Below are 27,071 nucleotides of genomic sequence, written 5' to 3' on the forward strand. Positions count from 1 at the left end.
ATGCAGTGCTTCATGTGAGATCTCATGAGAGCATAGAAGAGGATGAAAATCACCTCCTTCAATCTATTGGCCATGAGGCCCAGCATACGATTGTTATTTTGGGCTGCAAGCACACATTGTCAGCTCATGGCCAATTTTCACCAACCAATATCCAAAAGTGCTTCTCAGGCATCTGCTCTTAGTTTGTCCAGTAGTTTGTCCTGATACTGGGGTTGCACTGACCCAGACGCAGGACCTTGCACTTGGTCTCGTTGAATTTCATGAAGTTCAAATGGGCCTACTCCTCAAGCCTGTCAGGGACACTCTGGGTGGTATCACTTCCCACTAATAAAAAAGCGAAAAAAAAAGTGATATAAAACATCTCAGCAGAAAGGGAGAAATAGTTCTATAAAAAACTGTGGTGTTTGTGTGGGTAAATATTGGGAGGCAGAGATACAGATAAGCCCTATGGGGAGAAATTTATATAGAATTTTCTAATATAAGCAATATTTAGTTTTTTAATTTGATTTAATTTCTGAAGTATTACCTGAAATACCCTTTTTAAAGACTCAGAATTTTTATGTACACAAGGAAGAACAAATTTGGATATAATTTCCTTGTTTGACTCTTGTAAAGAATTATCCAAGTATGACATGTAAGAATATACTGAAAAAAAAATGAATTCTATGTAAGCATGATTCTATAAGGATTAGAGAAAGTTCTTCCCAATCCTTCCACCTTCCAAAGAAAAAAGTGTAGGAATTCAAACTAAGTGTAGCTCGATAAGATCAATATTTACTATGAGCAGTTTGCTATGAAGAGCTCAGAATAAAAAAGCAGAAAGTCAGATACAGATATATGGATCTTGAAAGTGAAAGTGTCCTGGCTCAATTTCATCTGAATAACTTCCCCACAGTACAACTTTTCAGAAATGGGGGGAGGGTAGTGGTGGTGGGGGGACCAAACTAAAAAACTCCAAATCATCATGTTATTTCCGTGTCAATTTAGTATTTCCCTGAAAACTCCTGGTTCTTGTTCTGAACTGAACATTTTTTTTCCTCCTTACTCTCCAGAAAGGTTCTAGATTTTTTTTTTAACAGTGATAAATAGGCCTTTTGATCAACTTTTCCTCATATTATCATTACTGATATTAAAATAATATAATATTTATTCTGTGAATCTGTCTTTCAGATTTACAGGTTGAGTTGTGTTTCATAACAGTCTGAAGTATCAGATACAAATTATAAGAGATACATCACAATAACATTTAAGCCAGCTACAGACAAACTATCTGCATATGCAGTACTGCACTACAGAGTTTGGTAAGTTACTCTTGAGTAAATGCTCTCTCCCAAAAGCAATGGGAAAACAGCACTCATCTGGATCATGTGTAACAGAAACAACCACCATCCAAGTTTGTGACAGGTCTATGTGAATTCACAGCACTTGTGACCAGCCTGCTATCTTTTCTTGGTCATGTGTGGAGTAGAGATCACCAAATGTCCTGAACTGTGTCCTGATTCTGTGATGTGAAAAAGAGGAATTTAGAGTTTCAGTGTTGGTTGGTCTACCTGGAATGGTCTTTCAACTGATGTTTCCAAAGGGTAAGGGCTTCAATACTCACATAGTCAAAAACGTAATTACATGATACATTTAAAAAGGGACTTTGCAGTGACAGTTCAGGGGACAAAATAATGTGAAAACTTGAAGACTGTACAAAAGGCCCTGTTTCGCACCTCAGATATTTTCTTTTACTCTCATCTTTCTCTATTCCAGATGCCAATTTCTTATGCTCTCAGTTTGATCCATTCCTCTTTAAACAGGGAAATTCCCTCTTGCAAGGCAGCACTGGCCAACGTGGCCAACAGTGCTTCATTAGTATTTGGTGCTGCTAACTCCTGAAGCTGGACTAAGCTTGGTTTCTACCACTCTCAGACCAGAAGAAAGTCCAGTCTCTTGTGAATTTAAAGGAAAGTTAGCTAAAAACCAAATAAAAACTTTACGATAAAGTTAGCTTCTCTGTGTTAACAGAGTGACTGAGAAAGCATATGAAATGCACAGGAGAAGTGTCAACAGCTTACAATTTCTACCGCAAAAACCTCAATGCATTGTCGTTGGAGTTTTTATGATGACTAGTTTCTGATAACTAGTATATCCCAGGGAGCTATCTGGTTTAGTCTAATTTACACTGAAGAATGAATAATATGAAAGAATAGATATATAATAGAAAAAAGTGCAAATACCTCATCTCTGTAAATAACATATATTCTCCAATATAAGGTGGAAGCAAAGAAGAACATCCCAAATTTTTGTCATTCCATATGGTGTCTTTAGTTATTTATAGAAGAAGCATTCTATCAGATATCTGCTCCTATTATCCTCCAGATATTAAGTTTTTCCATCTTTTTTCTCTGTATTTCAGAAAACTGAAATATAAATTATTTAATTTAGCATTGCTTGCATAGTCAAAGTCATTGACTGTGGATCGTTATGAGTATGATAGCTGTATCCACTCACATACTAAATGGTGAGGAATACTGCTGATCGTGTATGCACAGTGCTTTGCCGTGATGAGTTTAAACTGGGAATATATTTTGATGAGATGATTGAACCTATTTGTAAGATACAATTTAATAAATGAAAACACTTGATTGCAAGACAGAGAAAGGAAGAGAGAATTCAGAATTAAACAGAAGAGACCATCATCTGTAACAATTAAACTTTTCGTAGTAAATAGTAGTCAGCCAGTAAAGAAATCAAAGCAATAATTAATATATCATCACCATTATACTGACTAATGTATCAATATGAACGTTAAATATTTATACACATTTGTATTTGTGTACATTAACAATTTAATTATTCTCTTACTTCAGTCTCTATGAAAAACTGCTGATAATATATCCACAGTAATAAGGGATGCACTGTTATATACTGAGTACATTACCCTCCAACAAAATGCTGAGCAAGGAGCTCTTTCTACCCCATGAACTTTATACTATCATCAACCCTTGCAGATCAAGATAAAGGTAGCTTACTAAAGCAAAAATGAGGGTCATGTGCATGTGAGCAAAGGAAAAAAATCAAAAGATTTATTTTATACTTCCCATCAGCAAGCGACGCTGCAACCTGTTTGGAAGCTGGGCTTTGGCACAAGTAGTTGTTGCTACAGAAGGTAAATGTAAATAATGCCCCCCCCCCCCCTTTTCCCCTTGCCATTTTCTTCCTTTCTCTTAGCTTTTATACCTGAGAAGGCATCATACAGCATGGAATATCCCTTTGGTCAGTTTGGGTCAGCTGTCCTGGTTATGTCTGCTCCCAGGATTTGGACCAGCCCCATCCTACTGGTGAGGGGGAGTATTGGAGAGACAGAGCTGGTGCTATGCCAGCACTGCTCAGCTGTAGTCAGAGCGCCGGTGTGCTATCTGTGGGGGTTCGCAGCTGGTCTGTTGGCTCTAATGTATTTGAATTCCTATTAAGTATCACCTAAAAATCATTTCAGCCACACAAACTGAAGAGAATTTATTTTCTGTGCAACTTACAGAGTGGGGAAAAGTAGCTGCACTGCCAGGCTCGATAAAGTGTGAGACTGGTGCAGTTGTAGCAGAAAAACTTTGCAAATCAATTCTTTTTTAAAAAGAATTGGTGATAATCTATAAAGTGCTTTCAGGCAGAAAGTGGTTGGTTTTTCAGTTCACTGAAAGGAGAGGGTTTAACTGAGGAGCTGAAGGTTGAGGAACATTCAGGAGGAGCAAAGGCACAACACAAACAGAGATTGGTCACGTATCCTGTGTATTTGTATGGACATGAGCACCATTATCCACTCTGGAGAAACTCCATCTCAGGGGAATGGGGTCACTTATTTCCTGCTGCTTTTGTTGAGGGGGACGTGTGTTCATTTCACACTGAGAGACTCCAAGGAATCTTTGGGCTCTCTGGAACCTCCAGTTCCAAGTAGCTTCTCTCTTCTTGATCCATTCTCCTTGTAATTGATACTTCTGTATTTTGGAGCTTCTAAAGAGCTTTTAGTTCTGGCTTGAACTTCAAGACCTCCTTCTGCAACTCCTCATCAAAACTCTGGGCCTTGTTTTCATCCAGGTTGATGAATTCGTGGTTCATCTCCTCATCCAAAGTCTTGCAAGTTCTTGGAGCTTTTGATGACATGAACCCAATCCTGGATGTGATGGCCAACGGCCATTTGTTCCAGGCCACTTTCAGAATCCTTAAGTGCTTGTCTTGTCTCCTTAAAACCTCCCGGGGCTGTGCGAATCTGGACCAAGGCTTGGAAAACCTTTGGAGGTTCATCCTCCACTTTGGAGTAAGTCATCACCGAGGAGGAGCTGAACGTTTGTCCATCGGGGTGCATGGACAGGTCATCAAATTTCCTGTGCATTTCCAGCGTACTGTTCCTCATGTTTGACATCATCCTGTCCATGGCAGAAAATGGATCCCCAAAATCTGCATCCCTGTGATTCCCCCGAGGAGCCAGCCGGGAGTCTGGGTGCACTCTCCGCTGCAGCGCTCTGTCCACACTGTCCCTGCCCTCCGGCAGGCTTGGCAACAGTTCTCTCCTGAAGGGCTCTGAGAAGCTCCTCATCATCTGCCTCATGTGTTTGTGGTGGGCAGCAAAGGGATCCCTGAAGAAGGGATCCTCCTCAAAGCACCTGCCGAGCCCCCCAAACATGGCGGCGGTCCCTGTGCTGTTTTGTCACATGGAATTATCCACATGTTGTAGCATAAAGTATTTCTGCAAATTAAATAACATTACATAAATTCAAGACTACAATAAGTGTAACCTTAAAAAGCACTGTTTATATGATAAAATAGCATTAATAAGTTAAGAGTAATGTTTGTTTGGCCAGAAAGCCTTTAAATCATATTTAATCTTCCTGCAGTTTCCCCAGATTATTTAATTTTAATGAAATAATGTGTTTAATAATGTTGAAAAATAATCACCAGCACTTTTGTTGAGCTCTGACAAAGGGAAGGACAATTGCTTGTTGTTTCTTGCAGTGGTCTCTTCCTGTTCTTAGAGTAAATATTAGTGACAATAAGTTCATGTGATCAATTATTAGTGGCATTAATTGGAGTTATTCAACCATTTAATGAGCAGTGAAGGCAAGGGGGGGTCAAGGGATACTTTGACACTCTTAGAGCACAATCCAGGAGCTCATTTTCCATCCACTGAAGACAACATGACTTTTGCAATTAATTTAATAGACAATGTAAGGCTGTGGAGGCATTTTCCAGGTATGTCACTCAAATTTCCTGGTAATTAACAGCAGCAAAGTTTTCCAAGTTGGAACTTCAGCAGGAATGTTGGAGAGACGCTGCTGTTCAACGGAAAATTCACCTGACAACTTGAATTTCTGTTTGAGATTAAAAAAAAAAACATGATACAGACGTAATAATAAAACAAGCACATCCTTTGGTTTGGAAATTACAGCGGGAAGGGGTGAATATTCCTTGTGGATCACTTTGTTATGCCAAGACTGTTCCTTCTTCAGGGTTGTGTACATGACTTCCTTATTTCAGGGATACACTCGAAAGTTTACAAGGTCGATGTCCTCATCCAAGGGGGCTAGGGAGCCAACAGACCAGCTGTATTCTGCTCTTAACTACACTACTTGTAACTTTCTTGACCATCACAATAGTGACAGCTATCAGCACCTTTTTAACTACCAATGCAAAGCACAGCCCTGTGAGAGATGCTGTGGGGAAAATGATCTGCATCTTAGGCAGAACTAATAAAAAGAGCAGAACTAATACAAAAATCATCATCTGTAAGTATAAAAAACAATGAGTATGATAACTTTCCTGCAATATATTATTCTGAAATAAGAACATCTGCCTTATTAAGGCTCCTTAAAGAGTAAAATACTGTTCTCGTGTTATATCAACATGAATCTGGAATGTTGCAGTTAAATACGGCAAAGTTTGGTTTTTGTACACACAAGGTAGGGCATAACAGTTTTCATGGAGACTACTGTAGGTTTGTTGATAAAACATGGAAAAGCAGTTTTCAAATGTCTCATTTTTAATCTGTCTTTAAGACTCTTGTAACAGTGGAGTATCACAGTAACACAGTTTAGACTGAAAATCTATTTTGACTGTTGGTAGGGTTGATTGAATTCATTTAAATTTCCAAGATACTGCTGTAATGCCCAGAAGCATGCTATTAATGCAGTGAGTCATGTTTTGATCCAGTTATGTTCATCCAGTTTCTGTATATGTGACACTGATTGTATTTTAAGACTGAAAATAAAAAAATAAATTAAAGAACTCCATTACTCTAAGAACTTACCACATAAAAAAAGATGCACATCTTGTATAGGAAAGCTAAGACCTAGAAATATATGTAACAGAGATGGCAATAAAATAAAAGCAAACAAACAAAAAGAACCCCACAAAACCCCAAACTGTATAATTTGATCATAAATTTCTTACCTGGTCACAGGAAGAATTATGATTCTTGTTTTCCAAACCAGATTTCATAAGATAGGGATTCTTAGGGATTCATAGAAGTTAGATCTCTGAAGTCTGTCCTCCACACAGCTGTGTGGCAGCTTGATCCCAACCTACTAAAGTGTACTCTATAAGAAGTGATGCAATGTTTAACAGATCATATGGCTCAGACAAGCCTTCTTATCTTTCCAGTGTTGGATTTCTAATATTAATTTTGCATGTATTATTCAAGTCTTTAATAGGCATATGTCAGATTCTATCTGCTATACAGAGTTTTTCTGTTCTCTGACTGGGAGGTATCCCTGTGTACACAAGCAATAGAAATACCATGTATCTCCTGAGATTCAAAATTTGAACTGTTGTGCAAAACGTCATTTTAACAGCACCACTATATTACCTTGCCTAATTTTCAGAATGAAAAATTGTTACTTTTAGCTTTTAGAGTACTGAAATAGATCTTGCCTGTGACAATCATATTTTGTTTTATTTTATAGTTCTATAGTTTTTCTGGTTTGTAGCTCTTCTGGTTTTAATTTTTGTTTTAGCATTTTGCTTGCTTCAAGATAGAGAAATTTGATGGAAAGAGAATAAATGTTTTTCACACTCCTTTTCCTTCTGCTTACCACAGAAAATGGATACAAAAAAAGTGATCTAAACAGCAAGAATGAAGGGCTCACATTCAGTTTTATGCACCTAACAACCAGTGTACACAAAATCTTACAATGTTATGTAAAAAACCACTTTCAAATTATAGATGTCTTCCCCATTTCCTTTCTTGAGAACAAACAAACAAAATCACAGTGATTACAGAATTTCTGGTATAAATTATTTTGAATACAGACTTAACCCATCTACTGAGATCCAGTTCTGTCATAAATGTGTAAATTTATGAAAGACTGAACTGAATTTAAATTTTCTCCAATATGGTCTTTATCCCCTACTTGTATAGAATGAATTAATCCATTTAAAAACCATCAATCTCTGAATGAATTATTTTGGACACAGTAATTGTTTTTTTCTCAAATGAAACAAAAATTAAGCTTCATAACACTGTTTCTATCATCAAGCTTGCATATATATTTGTATACATACATGTGTATATATATGTAAGCAGCAAAATTGCTTCATACTTTCTTCAGATTTTATATCCTTTGATATATGCAAACTCTGTTTCCAAACAGGGGAGGCTGATGTGAGAAAAAGAAACCAAAAAGCTTCGTGTTGCTGATATTTCTTCCATATGTTACCATTACCCACTTCAGGAACTCAAGATGTGAAGACTCTGGGGCCACTTGTGTTGGATCTGCAGTACCACTGAAATGTACCAAATAATTCTGTTGATGTTGGACACAAAAAAAAAAAGGAAAGAGAATAATTTGCAGATGTTCGTCTTCACAGCAGTACCTGCAGACTTGAGAGGTCAAAAGTAATTCATATTGTTCAGTCTGAAACACAAAGGAAAAATATTATTCAGATTTTTACATAACCACTTCCAGTGTAAACCCACACTTTTACCCAAATGGTGATCCAAGGGAGATGTGAAAATACTGTGCCTGAGTCTTGAAGGTACTAACTATTTGTTCTGGATTTACCTAATATGAAATATTCAAATAAATTAGCTTGACAGTAATCATGCAGGGATCTTCTGTAGTTATGGTAGTTAAGTCATTAAAGTATTTCACTGGAACAGAGCCATTGTAGTTTAGCAGATTTCAGAATACATATTTTAAACTTTTACAGGTAAACCAGTATATATTGAGAAATATATATTGCACATACTGGTATTTTTGTAATAAGTTAAATTGTATACTGTATGTCATCTTTAAAGACACATGATTAAAAGTGATGGAAATACCTTTTCTCTATTTAATATAACTATTTTTTAATGCAGTTGATGAAGACCATGTTAAAGATCTTCATTTTAGTGTGCCTTCCATGTGGATTTTCAATGCTCTTTTTTCCTTAAACATTCATTTATTGTGATTTAGAGGTTGCAGCAGAAATTGCACAGATCCATTTTGAGAATAATTACTCTCTTTTTTAATCCTACATCTTTCCAAAAGACAGAAATAATGCTTAGGTTTTTTCTAAGTTAATCCAATCACATTCTGGCAAATTTTCTGAAGATAAGGAGTCAAGCTATTATTTAAAATGCTTTGTATTGCTATTTTCAGGAAACCTGAATAACAGTTTTAGTCCCTGTTACAGCAGTGCAGTTAAAATGATGCTTGCTGGAATGCAGCTCTGAATATCATTTAAAAGCAGAAAACTGCTGTTAGGGTTTCATCTGCGGTTAATTTTTCATTTAAAGTCCAACACTCCCACAAGTCTACATTTCATACCAGCTGCCACTTATTGGAATTAAAAATAAGGAAATCAGACCACTAATATTTGAAGATGGAACCTAATGGAAATCGAACCATCCCACAAAATCTATTTGGTGCTTATTTATAGAGTTGGTTACAAATTTATTGACACTTAGGAAAAAAAGATTTCCTCACTGCCCTCAAATGGAAACTGAATGAGTATTTGGCAGTCCAACCACATAGCTCTAGTTGTAACTGTATTTTGAACATGCTAGATTAAGGCTTATAATGTACAATAACACCTTACACTTCCTAAAAAATCTAGTTAGTACTTGGGAAAAAGTAGGCTTAGTGTTTGTTTTCTCACTTGCCTGATTTGGCAAGATTGAAAATCTTCCAGGTGTGACTTGCTTACCAGGATCTTGGGGCATTCAGCACTTACCAAGTTGAAGCTGGCATTTACTTTGTGAATCAATAAATAATTGACCAACTGGCTAGTAGTCAAAAAAGACCACTGTCCTACTTGATAAAAAAATAACTCATATCCACTTAAATCTGGATTGTTTTATTCTCTATTAATTCTGTGTGGATTTGTAGCTTTTTAAATTAATGGAAAATACATGAGTGGTAAAATCCTGGTTCAAGCCATGTGATAGGATCTCTGTTGCTGATTTTAGTGGACTCAGAATTTCTTATGTAGTATACATGGGGATTTGTATTTCATAGGAAATATCTCCAACTACTCTGGCCCAGAACATCCTGCCTGGCTGCTGGAGTCCAGCCCACTGCCACAGGAACTGGGGACATCTGGCCAGGTTTAGGGATGTGACTGCTGTATTCCTGTTTTCGGGTCTAACCAGTAACAAACATGAACATGTATCCCAGAAACACACACATGGTCACAGGTGCACTTGCATCTTATAGAAAGGCAGCATTTTTTACTGTAGAGGTAGGCACTGAAGCACTGAGAGATTTTGGTACTTGTCCTGCATTGGTTACAGTCACAGGACATGGACCATGGACTTCAGCAACTGTCAGGGTACAGAAGATTTAGCCTGTTGTGCTCCAGCAAAAAACCTCAGATCTTTAATGAGGTAGTCCAGTGACCTTACTATACCATACCTCCCTCCTCTCACAAGGTTATCTTGATTACACATTCACATGTCACCATAGTCCTCGTCTTTATTTTCCATCTTACAAAGTACTGCCATTGTTTGTCAGACATTACTCTGGTTACTGTCACTAAGTTACAACTATAAGTCCCACTGCAATCTTCAAAACAAGTTTCAGATAGGAATAATAATAATGTTTTTTCGTATTTTGTTCTGCTAACACTACAGCTTTGCAGTGTTTTATACATAAATTTTAATTAATTTTTTCATCATGAGAAGTCAGAATGATCCCTTTATTTCAGCCTCTTTCATCCACATTCCTATTTCTGGGGAAGAAGGAGAGTAGGAATTTCTTTACCTGGGTTTTAGAGCTCCATAAACCTACTCTCTTGTTATTAATGTAGATCAATATCTCTTGACCTATTTAGTGTTGTCTATGCTTGATAATGTTTTTACATTGCAGATCTGTGGTACAGCACATTGCTGGGTTCTGCTCTGTCCTGTTGTATATCTTCTTTTGAACCTCAGGATTTTGTGCTCAGCATTAAAATGACTAAGTTCACTCAGAATCCTCTTCTCTGTAAATAAATAAAATTAGTTGTGTGTTTTTTTCCTCAACAGTGCTCAAGTGTCAAGGATTCATGAACAAAGATTCTTTCACAGTGGAGTCTTACATTTTAGAATTATAGCTTCAATTCAGAGTTAGAGAACTTCCTTGCCATGGCAAGCTAGATGATTCAGGATGTCCAATGGAAAATTATAGCCATTCATCAACTAGGGCTAGGGAGTTATCCTACATTATAAAACCTTCAGTTTCTGGATGATTGTAAAGTACAGTAGACAGAAATACTCCCATTGTACTCCTAAGAATTTCTTCACTCACAGGAAAGAAAAACACGGATACTGATCTTTCTTTCTTTTTCTTTCTTTCTTTCTTTTTCTTTCTTTCTTTCTTTCTTTCTTTCTTTCTTTCTTTCTTTCTTTCTTTCTTTCTTTCTTTCTTTCTTTCCTCTCCCTCCTCATCTTTTTCTCAATTTTTTTTCATTTTTTTCTCTTTTATTTTTTTCCCTTTGAAACCACAATCTTCCAGAATACATTAATCATAGGAATGTGTCAAACATATTCCAGATTATAGTCTGTGCTTGTTCAGTGCCTGTTTAATTTCTGAAGAATTTGAGAGTTACGATGTGTATAGGCTTCCAAATGTCTAGGAAGATTGCAAGCTGCATCTCTTTGGACAGAGATGGAAGAGAGAGTTGGCTGTAGATCTTTCCTAGTAGGAGGATGAAAAACCATTTGTTTCACTGCAGGACATGAAAGAGATTTCATATAACTTGCAATAAAACACACAGTTTCAACAGTCATCCTACACAATGTGAGATGATTGCTGTTATCTTTGCTAACTCTTTTTGTGTTAAATCTATTTCTTTAGGTTCTTTGTATTTATGGGGAAGATTATATAGATAAATGGGAAAGGAGACTAATGAATAGAGTCTAAGCAGCAGCTACTTTTAGCCTTTGTCAGTCTGTTAGCCACTTGGACTGTTTATGAAAAAGTGTTTTAAGCAACTAGAATGCTATTCAGATAGCACTGTGTGTAGAAATGAAAGGATTTGTGCCGTGCACTGAGCAGGACCTCAAGTACTTACCTAGTGTGAAAGTAGAATTCTCAAACTAAAATCAGTAGAGTAGGAGATATGGATTTAGATTAGTTACGTACCTACCTGAGATTTACACCTGCTGCTAGCACGTAATTTACTACATCTTCTTTAGTGCCATAATCTTCTTGAGTTAGGGCACATGTCCACAGTACAGGAATGTAGGGGTTAATATAATTTTCTTCCTGATAGGATTTGATTCACTTTTTTAACCAGTATATACTAACATTTAGACTTGCAGTAGTAGAACAAACTGTCACAGATGATTTTGTTCTACATCATATGAATTAATAAACTCAATGAGAAAGGAAGGGAGGCAAGTGTATATGACTCCAGCCTTCAATAGATGTGGTCTTCTTTTGGTAGAAGACAGCATCTGGATTTAGTTTTATCCTCGTTGTCCACTTCTGTGGTGATGTAGGAAGAAACATCTCCTCACCCCATCTCGTCTACTCAGAAAGTTTTATAACACAGTAATGAAGACATTCTTCAAAGAGAGGGGAATTATGGTGCTGAAACCTTGAAGAATAAGGATTTTAATGAAAAGGAAAAAGATAAGTAAATTCTTTCTTCAAAAAGTAAAAGGATTAAAGGAAAAAAAGAAATTGTTAGGAAATTTTTCCCAAGAACTGGGAGAAAAATTATTCTAAACAATTTCACAGAGATTAAAAATAACTTCTAATTTATTTCTCCTACATGCCTATGAAAAAAGTTACTCAGTGTGTTACTTTAAGTATATGTCTTGGGAATTCTGTCAAGGAAAGGATAGGGTTTTTTCAATCTTTTGAAATTTTTTGTATTTTATTTTAATTTATTTAATTTTTATTTTTCCCAGATAGAGCTGTAATACCTCAATCCTATGTCATCACATTCATTAGGTAAATGTGTCTGTCACAGTTAAAGTCAGTTTTGTATTTTATTCCCCTTTTCCAGCATTATTTTGGAGAAACTCTTCCTTTAAGAGGAAACCCCTTGCTGGAGCTGAGTGGGGGGCAGGGGGAGAAGGAGTGGATGCCAGTAGTCCTGGCTGCCAAAGAGGAAGTGGCATTCTCTCCATCTTGGACCATGTCACTGGAGACAGAGAGAGAGAGGAAATTAATAATAATTAATACTATGATGTAGAAAAGAACACTGTTAAGGCACTGCACATGAGACACCAGAGACTTCAATAGTCAAGTAACTATGATGAATACATTGGTTCTTTGAAAAAATTAAATTTGGGGCTTTGACTTTCCTGTGTCCACACTTATCCCATTACATGAACAATTGTAACTTTTACCCAGTAAAAATCCAGTTTTTGCTACCATTGGTGTTATTTTTCTTAAAATGCAAAAAACTATGTAAGACATGTCTGTGTATATGAAAATGGACTTGCATTTCCTTTTTCTATCTCCCTCTTTTTTTTTTTTTTTTTTTACTTTCCCCTCCCTGGTGGAACTATGGAAAGGCAAAACATTTTTATTTTCATTTCCCATGCATACTTTGTTTTATCCCAGGTTCCATTTGCAGCTTCAATTACTGTTTTTGCTGATGTCACATAAAATTTTTAAAGAAAGAACCAGAACAAAAAAAAAAATACCCTCCCCTAAAACTTCCAAATGGGATTTGAAATATAAATTGTGGTGCAAAAGTTCTGTTAGACACATATTAAACCTGTTCCTGTTGCTTTGTAATTATAAACTGTATATCTCCTGTTTAGGTGCAATGAGAACTTTCATTTTTATTTGCAGCTCTGAAATAAAGCCACTCAATATATGTTTAAAGATATTTTCTTTCAAACTATATTTGGATGCTTACGTTGTCACAGCGTATCTTTCCTCTAAAGTATGATGATTGTAAGACAAGTGAAAAAATAATCAAAACATCACTGAGATGTCTCTAAGGTGAAGTGAATTTCCTAGAAACAAAATCATATAACTAGTGTACATATGTCCCATTATTTTTTATTAATGGGTAAGTAGTAAGTTTTAATCTTCAGCTTTAGTAAGGACATTGTTTAGCCACAAGTTTTTATGCTGAAAATCTGTTTAGAGGCGAAGAGGCACCAGAACAAGCATTGTATTTTCCCTATCAGCTGAGCAAACAGTTCTTCGTCTGGCAATAAACAGACAAGCAGCTTTCCTTTTCAGCATTCTCTCTAATTTGATTTGCTCAGAAGACATGGTCTACAAAATATGCCCTGCTGTGGTACACAAAAGCATGCAGGAAAAAGACCACCTAATAGCAACAGTTTAGTAAAGAAAGGAAACTGAAGAAGGTGAGTTACATCGGTACTGATGATTCATATTTAACCTTCATGGTTTGCTTGCTTACCATATGCCAGCATGAGTAACCCAAGGGTGCCAAAAATTACCATTGATCAATAGTTTGAAATTGCAGCACTTGAACTTTCACCTTTAATTCTGCTGTGCTGTAGTATGTGTTCAAACATCAGCCTTTTAGAATTATTCATTCTGGCTGAAGATCAACATGGCACAGACGCCTATAGAATGTTAAACACACATTTCTTTCTAGCATGGAATAGCAAAGCAAATTTCAGTATAGAGAAATGGTGGAGCTCGTATATTCTCGGCTTAATCAGACAGTCTGGGAACATTTAGTATCTCTTTGCAGTCAATTTAAGTTTTCCTTCAATTCTATATTACAAAACTCTTTTTGAAAAAAGCATAGGTTTGTATATGAGAGGTGGAGTGGGTGTAATTTGATCCACAGCCTTTTGAAGTACACGTAAAAAATTCCAGTGACCCCAGTAGGCTCTGGAAAGGGGTCACCAGAACGTATCTTCAGAAATTCCTGGAAACCTTCAAAGACTCCAGACTTGTCTCTGCAGTTCTGAGGTGTAATGATGGGCTTTTGCGAAGCCCTGCCTAATGTGTGAATAAGATCAGTGAGTAACAAAGGAGTTTGCATGGTCAAAGGAAAATATGATTTTTTCAGTAAAAAAAAGTAACTCAAAACAAACTCTTCCTGTCAATTTATTACTGTTATAAGAAGTAATGGTTGAAACATAAAGTGCACAGTAAAATAAAAGTCTGTTCATCTTTACATCTTTTAAGAGACCTGGAAGAGGAAAAAACGTTCACTAAATTAAAGCAAATTTGGTCATAACAATACTGATTCTTCAATTTATTTTTCCTGTTTATAGAGGTACTTAACATGAGATTGACTTAACTTTAGTTGTGTGAGGTTTGGCATCTGGTCTAAGCTATTTAATTTGTTTCTTGGTTTTATCATTCAAAAAAAGCAAGTCGTCTTTAGCTGGTAATTTATCCCCACCCTGTTTTAGACACCTACACAAGAGGACTGACTCCCTCTCTGGAAGTGTTTAACTTTTTCTACTGACTCTGCTAACTGATTAGATAACCAGCCTAGACTGAACACCTATGAATGGCTAGAAGCAGATAAAATGAAGGCTTATTTTTAACGACATTCCACCTTTCATATACACAGCCATAGTACTTTCAGAAGGAGTTCTGTAACATTTAAGCACAATTTAAACTAACTGTGCACCTTTAGTCTAGAGAGATGCTAATATCTCTGGACTTTTTATTTTACTTCAGTGCTTGCTCTTTAAAAGCAAAATAAAAAATAAATAAGTTCTCTACTTTCCTATGGCATTTAGTCTTCATTTATTACCACTAGTCCAAAACCAAGACATTTTTTGTGTGGTTCGCAGGCTTATTTGGAAAAGAAACTCCATGGCTTCATGAAACAACTTATTTGACAAATTTTTCAGATCAAAAGTAGAGTTCCACAATTCAACTTTTTTCTTTTTTTTCTTCCTCCCCCCCCCCCCCCCCCCCACTTATGCAGTGTAATGTGCAAAAAGCCACAGCAGTGAATACTAGCTAGAGCAAGAACTTGTGGAAATGTCATTAACAGTGTCAATCATAAGAGTCATTACTCTGACCCTACCTAGTCTGCAGCTTCTCGGTGCTGTCTGCTAATAGATCTTGGCTTGCATCTGAAGTATCAGTGCCTGGAAAGTTCCTATTGCAAAGAAAACAGAATCCCTCTAATAAGACTAGATATGCCAACTTTTATCATCAGCAATGCTACTACTGGCTTTCTGAAAGAAAAGGCTTTGAGTATTTGAAGCTTACCACACATCTTTCAGTGTTTATGGTAAAACTTTAAATTTACTTATTTCATCACCCCGTCTGTCCTTTTTAGTTCACTAGCATTGTTTTAAATGTAAGTTCTTAAACAGTTCCAAATATGTGTTTAATAGTTATAAAAAATACTAATTATAAGTGCTGTTCTGAAAAAACTCTTCCAATGTGATAAAATATAAGTATTAGGAAGATCTATCTATAGACAAGTAATTCTGTACTTGCACACATGTGCAGAGTATAAGGTATGCCATCATTCATTTTGAAACATCTTCCATGCATATTGATTTTAATAAAAAGGAAGCATTGTCTTCAGGGAATTGTTTGAAGTTTAAATCTACTTAAAACTTTGCTGGAAATCTTTTTTTTTTTTTTTCTTTTTTTCCCTCCCCTTCTCCCCATCCCTCTTCCTGAACTTTGTTACATTCTGATGACTATTTGATACTTTTCTATGTATCTGGTACATTGTAGCACAGACAATAAGGACCAATTTCTTATACCAATCAGAGACAGCAGTAATTTATGTGCATAAACAGTACAATAAAGGCACCTAGTGATTATCTTCTCTCTTTTTTTTTTTCAGTAGTGGAATTGTGAACTTTTTCTCCTTGAATGTAATTACTTTTGTATGATTTTTAAACTTATTTAAAACAAAACCTCCAAGCGTTGCATAAGTATTAAGTAGTTGCTATATTGCTGCCGTAATACAGAGTCAAAGTGAATACTGGAAGAAAAAAATAAAAATAAAAAAGGATATATATGTAGCTATTTGTATATCTGTGGATATTATTTTTCAGGTAAGCAATCAACTCAATGTCAGGCTAACTTTCCATTCTGTTTCTTTCTCTCTTTCTTTAAGATAAAGCAATTGACACAGTATTTCATTCAGGAGACTGTAGTAGAACTGATAATCAGAAATGCTATCTGTGAAATTTCATGTTAAAGATATAGAGTATTTTGTTCCTCTTGTATTTGTCTTACACATTTCTGCATGAAGCTAATTCTATATCTGGACATGATGCAACACATTAGAAGTAAGGATTATTGTCAAGAAAATGGCATTCACATCCTGTGTGGTGGTCTGATATTTAGAAATATAGTCTTAGTCAGAATTGAGGTTAATACTGAATATTTTGTATGAAACATATTTGGAAATGCTTTTATTTACATCAAAAGCGTGTGGATTTGATGTTGCATTCAGTTAATTTGAGGAGCTGGTAAGGGTGAGGTACATATGCCTGTTATGAGTCAGCCAACTAGCTTCCCTCTACTGTCAGTAAGAAAAGAGGAAGAGACAGAGAGACAGAGAATTGCAGAATCACAGAGTGTGCTGAATTGGAAGGGACTCACAAGAATCATCAAGTCCAACTCTTAAACCTGCACAGGACCATCCCCAAGAGTCACCAGGCTTGGTGCTGTGATCACTGTTCTGGGGAGCCTGTTCCAGTGCCCAATCACCCTTTGAGTGAAGACCTTTTTCTAATATTCGATCTAAACATCCCCTGACACAACTTCAGGTCATTTCTTCGGTTATTGTCACTGGTCACCACAGACAAGAGATCAGTGTCTGTCCCTCTTCTTCCCCTCACAAGGAAGTTGTAGACTGCAATGACCTCTTCCCTCAGTCTCCTCTTTTGCAGGCTGAATAGGCCAAGTGACCTCAGCTGCTCCTCATACAACTTTCCCTTGAGGCCTTTCACCATCTTTGGAGATTCTTACCCAGAGGCTCTTAACAGTGCCAGTGCCAACTGTGAGCTCCATACATTCTAACTGTTCTATTACATACAGTGCGACCCCTCCACCTCTTCTGCCCTGCCAATCCCTCCTGAAGAACCAGCAATCATCCAACAGGGTACTCCAGTCACAGGTCTCATCCCACCAGGTTCCACTGATGCCAATGATGTCAAATCTCTGGGACTGGGCCAAAGCTTTGAGCTTCTCTATTTTGTTCCTCATGCTGCCTGCATTGGTGTAGAAACACTTTCGGGTGTGATATATTGTATCCAACACCTCTTGAGGCAGATTGAGGGATCCCATTGAACGATCCTTGAGTGCTCATTTCTTCGACATTTTGGTGCACTATCCCAGCGCTCATCACTGGTGAGCCTGGTTTTGTTCCTTTCGCTCTTCCAGACTAGTTTAAAGCTCTCTCAACAATTCCCACTTCTTCCTCTGCTTGAAAACTTTTTCTCTCTCAGGTATGTGCATTCCGTCAGGTGCCAGTAGAACAGGTGTTTAGTAGATCGTTCCATGGTCAAAAACTCCAATTTTTTCTGAGTACACCAATCTCAGACCCACTTGTTGACCTGATGGATCTACCTATTCCTATCAGTATTATTCTTCATCATCAGAAGGATCAAGGAAATTACTACACATACTCCTGATCCCTCTACCAATCATTCCAGGCCCCTTAGTGTCTTTTGATTGTCCTCAGACTTCTTTTTCTTATTTGGTGGCCACCAGTTGAAACAACCAATAGTGGATAGTAACCAGAGGGTCTTACTAGGCTGGAGAGTTTTCCGGTAATGTCCCTTATCTGAGGGAGAAAATGTCTCTCTCCTGAGAGATAGCAGACTTCCCTGTGAGTTGGGCCCAGTCTGCATATTGGGCCCTCCATGCCCTCTGGGAGGGAGTGTCCTATTACAACTACCCTACTTTTTCTCTTGGCAGAGGAGGTCTTTATTTGGGGTAAAGGTGGTGTTGTTCTAGTAGGCACCACTACCCCAGAAGGACCTTCACCCACCTTGTCAGTTGTGTGGCATTCTAGTTTTGGAGAGTCATACCTGTTGTAGAAGGCACCTGTCCTACCTGTCAAGTTTGAGAAGGAGGAGGAACCCTCCTGGTAGTGACCTGCTTCCAGCCTTGACCTGTAACAGGCTCTTGACTAACATTCCTTTTACTAATCACCTTGTAGGGTTCTGAGTCCACTTGCTTCTCCACTACAATGGAGGTTCGAGATTCCCAAGAGTCTTGAGACTATAGTGTCTCTGAAAATAATTGGTCTATCTCTAGCTTGTTCACCTGAACACTGTTCACTTCTTCCTGTTGCTCCTTCACCTGACCACACGGTTCTTCAACCACAGCACACTTTCTGCAAAATACCTGTTTATCTGCCCCAGTCTCACAAAGGGCATCCTGGCAACCTGTGACATGGAGAGCTGCGTCTACCATCAGAAGGTCTGGCTGGCTGGAACCCTCTGACATGGCTGGTTCAGTGACTCCTGTAGCTACAAGGGATTGAACTTTACGGTGTGCCAAAACTATGACTGAGGAAGCTTAAACTAGTATGCTAATAAGATGTGGGCTAGTATGCTAAAAAGGATATTTTTACTCTTCCTTATGAGGTACTGAATCTGTTTTCTGACTTTATTGGCTGCTCCCAGATGGTCAGAGAGAAGCCCTTCTTGCTCACCCTGCCTGCACGAACTGCTGTGTAAACTGCTGTGCGATCTGTTGTGCCACGTCCTCACTGACATGCCACTCCTCTTCATTGCACCTGGGGTCACTTGTGCTCCCTGGAGCCATTGAAAGTCCCTCAATTGCTCTCAACACCATGCTCCCTTTGCCTGGTGGTCTGATGAGGACCCTCGAGTCCTCACAAGGCTGCTGCTTGGGTGTTGGTGGTCTTGGGAACCCCTGAACAGAACCCTCCACACCAGAACCCTCTTTCAGTGAATGTAACTATTGGCAACTATTGCTAGAAAGTTCTGAATTTGCCCTGTCTCTGGCTCAGCTGCCCATGGAGCCCACCTGGCTATCTTAGACTGAATGTCTAACTTTTAGACATCTAAATATGAGAGACACACACCTCTCTGAACTAGTAGCTCTCTGGATGAGCCTGAAGGATTGATATGAAGTCAGTATGTGGTTGGGAGGGATGTGTGCCTTTCTTTGGAAACATTTTTCACCTGTGGGAGTACAACCAAATATTTCTACATCCACAATGATGGGAGACCATGAGGTCAAAGTGAAATCTAAAAGTGTTGGTGTTTTGTCTCGGAGAAGCACTAGAGATGCTGATGATGTGCTGGTGTCTCAGGGGCCTGTGTTTAACAGTCTCCACTGAGGCTTGTTTGCCACTCCAACTCTTGTGTTACTGTAATCTTCTGTATTTACCAATGTAAGTACTTAACTACTGATGTCAAAAAGAGCCAAAATAAAAATGCTACTACAGATAATTTTTGTCATACCATTTCTCACTAGTTATTTGAGGTTTATGTTATTCTTGTAAAAAGCTCTTCTGAGTTTATATTCACAATTTAGACTTTCCATTATTTATAGACCGCACTATTATAAAGTTTATCTTTATATAGGTACAACTATATGGCAGTTATATTTTATTGTAAATAACATATTGCTATGCTATCATAAAATACAATATTTTTTCAGTGGCAGGTACTTACATGTGGTAAAACAACAACTTAATGTTCTCTTGATTATTTCTCAAACATTCTAAACTGTCAGGAAATAAAGTTTCAAAGACTTTAAAGTCTTTTATGTCTTACAGCAGTCATAACTAGGAAAAACAACTTAAATTCTCTGAGCTTTCAGATTGTGTACACTCCATGGTTGTAAAATAAAATTAAGAAAGGTATTTTATTATTTTATGTATAAGAAAATATATATTATTTGTTGCTGCATTTCAGTTACTATGTCCACAAAATTGGAAAATAATGTGAAAAATTGTAGGCTAGTTTTACTCTGTTAATGACGTCTTTTTTTCACAATGTTCTTCTCAGGAACTCTCCTACACCTTGTCTCTCTAAACCTTGCTGCACTTCATTCAGTGGGTTTTCAGGAAGTGCTTTCAGAGACTAACATTTGGGTGTCTGTGCATGATGAAGTTTCTGAGATTCTAAAAATGCCAAATACCATAATGATCTTTCCATGTCAGAAAACACACTTCCCAATGAAGACTGTAGAAGACCGACCCATTTATAGGGAATTAGTAGGATACCTCAGAATTATACAAGAAAAGAAGTGAAATATATGTTTACAGTGATCTCAGCTGGAGGTCCAGATCATAATGGTCTGTTTTTTTCCCCCCCTTAGTTCCCTGACTGGCTGATTTCTTTAGGCTGCCGTGTATGTTACTGTGTTAGCCAACCACTTGTTCCTAGAATTAAGGCAAGGGTAAACCTAATCATGATATATGAGTTAGATATTATCACAGGAAAAAAAGATGAACACCCTTTCACTCAACAAATAGCAAATTTCAGAGGCAAAGGTGAATTTCTTGGACTGAACAATCAAAAAACTTTTCCTACTAATCCAATTTAATAGAATAATAGTCTAGACATATAGATATAAACACTGAGAATTGTAATTAAATCTATTTTATTAGAACTTCAGACATCTGCATTCTGAAAGTTAACTCTATATTTGGACTTCAGTAAATTTCTTGCATTTTCCTCTGTTTTTCTTGTCCATTTATGTGCTTCCCCTCCCCCCCTTAATATGCATTGAACATCAAATGCAGAAATTTTCAACATGGATCTTCTTTGTCAAATTATGTAAAACAGTGTTATTTACAAATCATATAGAGACTAAATGATCAAATATTCTATTTGAAATGACGTCATATTTTAAAGTATTACAACCCCTTTTATAATATTTATAAAGATAATAATATTTCACAATCATTCTTTAAAAAATCCTTTTCATAATATCTATTTGTCTTATTCAGACTCCGTTTCCAGCTCCCAGATTTAAATGGGTTCCTAGTCAACAACCTTTGTTGCATCACTAGTTTGGGTAGCATTTGGTAGAGAAATTGGCATACCCTAACCACCATACCTTATTGAAAAAACAGGCAGGCTTGAAGCTGATTTTTTTTGTTTAAACAGCATACAAACATCTTTCCTTTTAGAGAGCTTTTTTTTTTTTTTCCTCTTGAAAATCATATTGGTATTATTCCTTTTTTCCCAGCTGTCTGCTTTCCTTGGGTGTTATTTTACAGCGTGGATTTATTTTCATTGCTTCACCACATGTTTTGTTTCTTCTTTTTCTGTGACTATACATTTATTTATGCTTCTCCTTTCTGAAACCCTTTCACCTCTATTGTCCTCTGAGACTGGTTGGTAAGTAAAAAGCAGTTTATTGACAGTACATGTGATACCTTTTGACTCCCTTGTTTCTTAGGTTTCAGTCTAGTTTTCAGGGTGCAAACCCACCTTAAAATTCTTTCGGATTATCCATTTTCTATTTTTCTACTTGTTGTAGTTACTGCTGTAGAAGCAGTAGCCAGTTGCTAATAATAGTGATCCAATAAGTTTACATACACACACAAACATAAGCAGACAAAATTTACCCCACACCCCTGCTTTTTTCCTGAATACTTTTTATTTAAAGATAAAAACAATTAACAATGCTTGGCATGCCTAGATTCCCAGACCTCTCTTTATCTTTTTTGTTCACATGGAACTTAATATCTGCAGGGCCCTGACAGCTCTAGAACGTGGATGGTATAATAATAATAAAAAAAAATATAACAAAAAAATCAGGTTTATTTCAGAAAGAATTTTTAACTAGATATATATTCCATTTCAGTGTTCCTCTTTCCCAGATGACATTTCAAATATTTGTTAGACCTTTGACATACCGTTTCCACATGCTGGATAAAAAGATGCTCAGGTTGGAGGAGACTAACTGTGAAAATCCCAAAGCAAATTACTTGCATCATTTTTCAGCAAGTCTTGCTGAGGATGTCCTTCACTATGAGTTGTTTTTTGGTTGGTTTGTTTGTTTGTTTGGTTAGTTATTTTTTTTACTGAAGAAATCTACTAGAGAATCCTAAAGGCCATTTTGTTAATTAGTCAAATATATAACAAACCTAAAATTCACATATGGCAACTCTGTCTTAATTGTGACATGTATTTAGCCATATTTTGTTTTATTTTTGATAATTTAAATTTCTTTCACAGCCTTGCTAGCTAATAACTTTCTCTGTGAGGATGTAGAGTCACTTTTTCTGTTGCACCTGACTTCTCAAGTCCAGGCCCCTCTCAATCTCATCATGTTCAGGTCTGCTGCCAACTCTTCTTTCCAGGTCTCACTCTTTATAGAGAGGAAAAGACAGTGCTGAAACACTGCCTAGAGAACCTTTCTGACAGAGATAAGCGCCATCTGTTGCATTACTCCACTGGGTTTTTTTTAAAAGGTTACCTCTGCTGGAGAGCTCAGGAGCTGACTAGAAAATATTGAAAGGAGTAATGATTCTGTCAAAGTCTGTCTGGTATAAGGAAGAAGTGCAAACAGAGGGCTTGCTCTTGCATATTTTATCTACCCCAGTGGTAACACCCTTTTTGACCTAATCTAATCCTGAACTCACACTAAATCACTTTATAGAGAACATGATTTCAGGAAAAAATTCAAGATTGACTACTAAGATATTTTATAATTTTTATGAATCATGTGCATGTCCATTATTGTAGGAGGAAAAAAAAAATCATGGGAAAATATGCCACAATTTCTTGCAATTGGCAATTTAGATGTCACTAATCTACTGTGAATTCATTTGGCTGTAGTGCAAGGTCTTGACATTAATATATGAAACCATCGCTTTGGCAGGTGAATTTAATGTATCTATTTGCAGCGGTCTCCTTTCCTAAAACACTTAATGGTAGTATATTATACCATCATTCCTAAAAGCGTAGAAAAGTCACAAAAGATGCCACAAAGAGATAGTGTTCTCAGTGCATGCAAGTTTCCATTCCCTTTTGACAGATGAGAAAGATTTTTTAAAAAATTTTAATCATGTCTGAAATTGTAGCTCCAATTTATTCCTATTTCTATAATTTGCTATTCTGAATTTGTTTGCTTTCACAATTTTATTCCGATTTTGTTTAGGTTTTTTTTTTTCACCAACGAAGTTGCTAACCACATTAAATGTTCTAGATGCAGATTTAAGTCTGTTCAGAACACTTCAGATTCACACACTTCATACTATTTCTATCAAAGCGTGGTTATGCATACGAGAGGCTAATCTGTCCACATTTCTGTTCATGATAGGCTTGAGGAAACTCTTTACTGGAATGAAGATATTTCAAGCAGTGAGAAATTGGAAGCTTGTGACCCATATGCCATTCCTATTGGGTCAAAAGCCCAAATACTCTAACCAGCTGATGTGACAAGGATAGAATGTTCACGGTCAAAAAGAATATGAACTATATCTATACTTCCTGCTGCTTTGTGTTGAAGCTATTCCTGACTAAAGTGTTCCTAGTTGTGTTGCTATAAAGATAATCCTTTCTTTATTTTTCTATATATTTATTAGACTGAGATTTTCTGTATCTACAACATTTGTCTAACTGTGTTCCCAGAAAATGAAACTGTAAAAGAATCAGCAACCAAGTACAGTTCTCTAAAGTGTGTTTTAGGGCTTACGATAGTGAATATATATGTAGACATCCTGACACTGGTATGCCCAGGAGTTGTGAGGAGAAGGTCCCTGGTGTTACAATTGATCTGTTCATATATAGCAACTCCAGCCTATGCAGGACCTCTCTAAATCCAGTATGGGGTTGCTCAGTGCTTACCTGCTTTGGCAATTTCTTTAACAATTTGATAGCTTACCTCCCAGTCTGACAGGTAAAGGGGTTTTTGCAAAATCTGTTAATCCCCACCACTGTTTAAGCAAGTTGTCATGTTTTCATATGAATTCCATGCATTCTAATTCAGATTTTTCAGCGGATATCGTCAGATGTGACTGTAGTTGTGCTCTGTGATGGTATAAAACACAGACATTTTCTGATGCAAAACCTAAAGTTGTAAATTCCATAGCAGTTGGGACAAAGGTCATGACAAAAAGTTCGGGCTGCAAATCCATTTAAAAGCTCAGCCTGAAGGACTGGAATCACCGAAACTCAGCTAGTTTTTTCTCCGTGGGCCCTTCATCACTTATGTTACACCAATGATGGTACTCAGTTTATGACCTGATTTAATAAAAAGATTTCTGAATCTGTAAGCATAACAACTATTCACTATTGTTGCCAAATGAGAGACATGGAGTGTCTGGATGCCCACATAAGGTTAGTTGTGCCAGCTCTATACATTTCATTTAATATGGTGTTCCAGGAAACCATTGAAGCTTCATTGACTCAAGAACTTGCCCTTTTAAGTTTCAGTGGAATGTGGCAGGAATATCATTAAGTAGTCTGCAATAGCTCATTTGTGGCATCTTTTAATACAGAAATAACATCACTTAGGAATCGAATAACATGACTTTTCACCACCCTGCTCCCTATCCCCCCCCCTGTTTTCTTCTCGAACATCTTCCTGACATTTTTCTATTAAGATCTCCTCAACAGGTATAAATATAGAATAACAGTTCAGTGACCCAGTTTTCACAGTAATTTCTGTCATGGGAGAATAAATTTCTTCTGCTTTGTTACTGAATATTTTTATATACATTAAAAGGGTGTTTTGATGTACAGGTTAGAAAGGGAATGCACTCAAAGGGTAAAAAAGTTTGATTCTTCTAATTTAGTGTTTGTAATGCTTAAATCTCAAGACAGCAACAGTTGCTTCTTAAGGGATAAGGGAACTGAGATAAGAATATAATGTACAAGGTTAAGTATCTGTAAACAAATAGCAAAAAACAAACAAACAAACAAACCTACCCTTAAACCCCAAAACCGAAAAGATTTAACTGTCGATACATCAATAGGATATCACAGAGGACAGGTGATGTTATACTGTCACTGTAAAGCTCCCATGAAAAAGGGAAATGTAGTGTGAAGATTTACCAGGCAAATATTTCTTGGTGAATGAAATCATCAATTCTTTTGAAAAAGGGATGATGAGAGCTCACCTGAACTACTCTTTACATGACAGGTAGTAAATGTTTAAAAAAGGAGAAAGACAATGTTCACAAAGTGTGCACAATTAATTTCAGGAAGACCATTTTAGCATACTCTCTCAAAGAGGACTGAAAACTCATATGATGCAGCAATAGAAAAATGAGCAGAAATGTAGTTGTTCTCTACTAACTGGGAAAAATGGCTGAAGATACAGAAGAGCTCAACATTCAAAACCAATACAGCAATAAAAATATACACTTGAAATAAAATAATTTAGCATGTAAATAAACTTATGAGTATTAATCTTCAGATGGTTTTAGAAGAAACTTGACCAGTTTTCAAATAACACTTGTTTATTGCATAAAAGATTTTATTCGGAGCTTTATCATACAAATAGAAAAGATAATATCTGATGATCTGCAAATTACTTTTCTCCTGTATCTCTAATAAGACCCTAGGAGTTCATATAGAGGAGGTACTAGAAGTATAGTGGAGTTGTAGAATTCTCACACCTTTTCAAAAGAGGTAATTATATTTCAGAACTGTGAACTTTCTACTTCTTTTTTTTTAAGGTCCCTAAATGTTCTCAGAAATGTCAGTATCAAACATGAAAATATAATGGCATACATAGTTTACTAAACATTGAGATTAGTACAATTTTATAAGCAGTCATTCTAGTCTATGTAAGAAACATTCAAATTAAATTCTGATGAGAAGTCTTTTCAATTACTTTTATTTCTGTTCCAGTATTAATTCCAGCAGTTTACCTGGAACTTCCTGTGCCCACTCTGTGATCTTCCTTCAGAGCTCATACAGCTCTTCCCATATCGCTCAAAAGATCTGTGCTTGGGAGGGCAGGTCTCACAACTGCAGAGGTAAAAATGCTTGACCAGATGTTTAGCCAACTTTTATGAAGTTCCATAAAGTCTTGGTAAAGAATCAATTCCCAGATCTCCTACTCTATTCAATAGCCAGTGATTTTAAAATGCTTCTCAAATGGGATAGCTGTTACTTCATACTTTTTTTGTGTAAAGGCAGTAGGAACACAAGAAAGGAGCTTGTTCAACATCACAGAGCAGATCCACAACAAAGTTGTGAATAGTTACCAGGAGTACTAGTCTGACACTCCAGTCTTAAGACTGCACTGTCTTCCTGCATTTTGCAAAGATCAATTAGAGGCAAGCATTTTGCCTGAGCCTAGAGATGTTTTTCTAGCTGTAAATACTAAACCAAGAAGTTATTACAGAGCTATACTGGTGTGTAAAAGGACAGACTAGGCTACAAAATCTCCCCTAAAACTCGAATTTGTGACATCTAACTTACAGTATGCCATTTATTCTTTCAGTTAGAAATGTATTTGGTAATATATTCGGTAAATATATAAAAAAGTCAGAGCCTAATGTTTCAGTAAAATCAAAGAATAATGCTAAAAATAATATAAATCTTGTAAGATAATAAAATTTATATTAATGAAATAAGAAGGAATTGAGATACCTACTGTGATCTCATGCTTGCATAACATTTCAGTGTCCTTTGAAGTACTTGTCAAAGGAGGCTTGAGAAAATAATATGAACTGAATGACCACTCAGGAGTTCTTCAAATACATCTTAGGACAATAGTATAATATATACATATTTA

General features: G+C 36.7%; 1 pseudogene; it reads right to left on the reverse strand.

Moving 5' to 3' along the window:
- Positions 1–3,670: 3,670 nt before the first annotated feature.
- LOC113956163 lies at positions 3,671–4,667 on the reverse strand (annotated as a pseudogene).
- Between the last annotated feature and the right edge of the window lie 22,404 nt (positions 4,668–27,071).

The sequence above is a fragment of the Corapipo altera genome, unplaced genomic scaffold (assembly GCF_003945725.1).
Source record: "Corapipo altera isolate COAL_440 unplaced genomic scaffold, ASM394572v1 1, whole genome shotgun sequence".
In the NCBI taxonomy this organism is placed as follows: Eukaryota; Metazoa; Chordata; class Aves; order Passeriformes; family Pipridae; genus Corapipo; species Corapipo altera.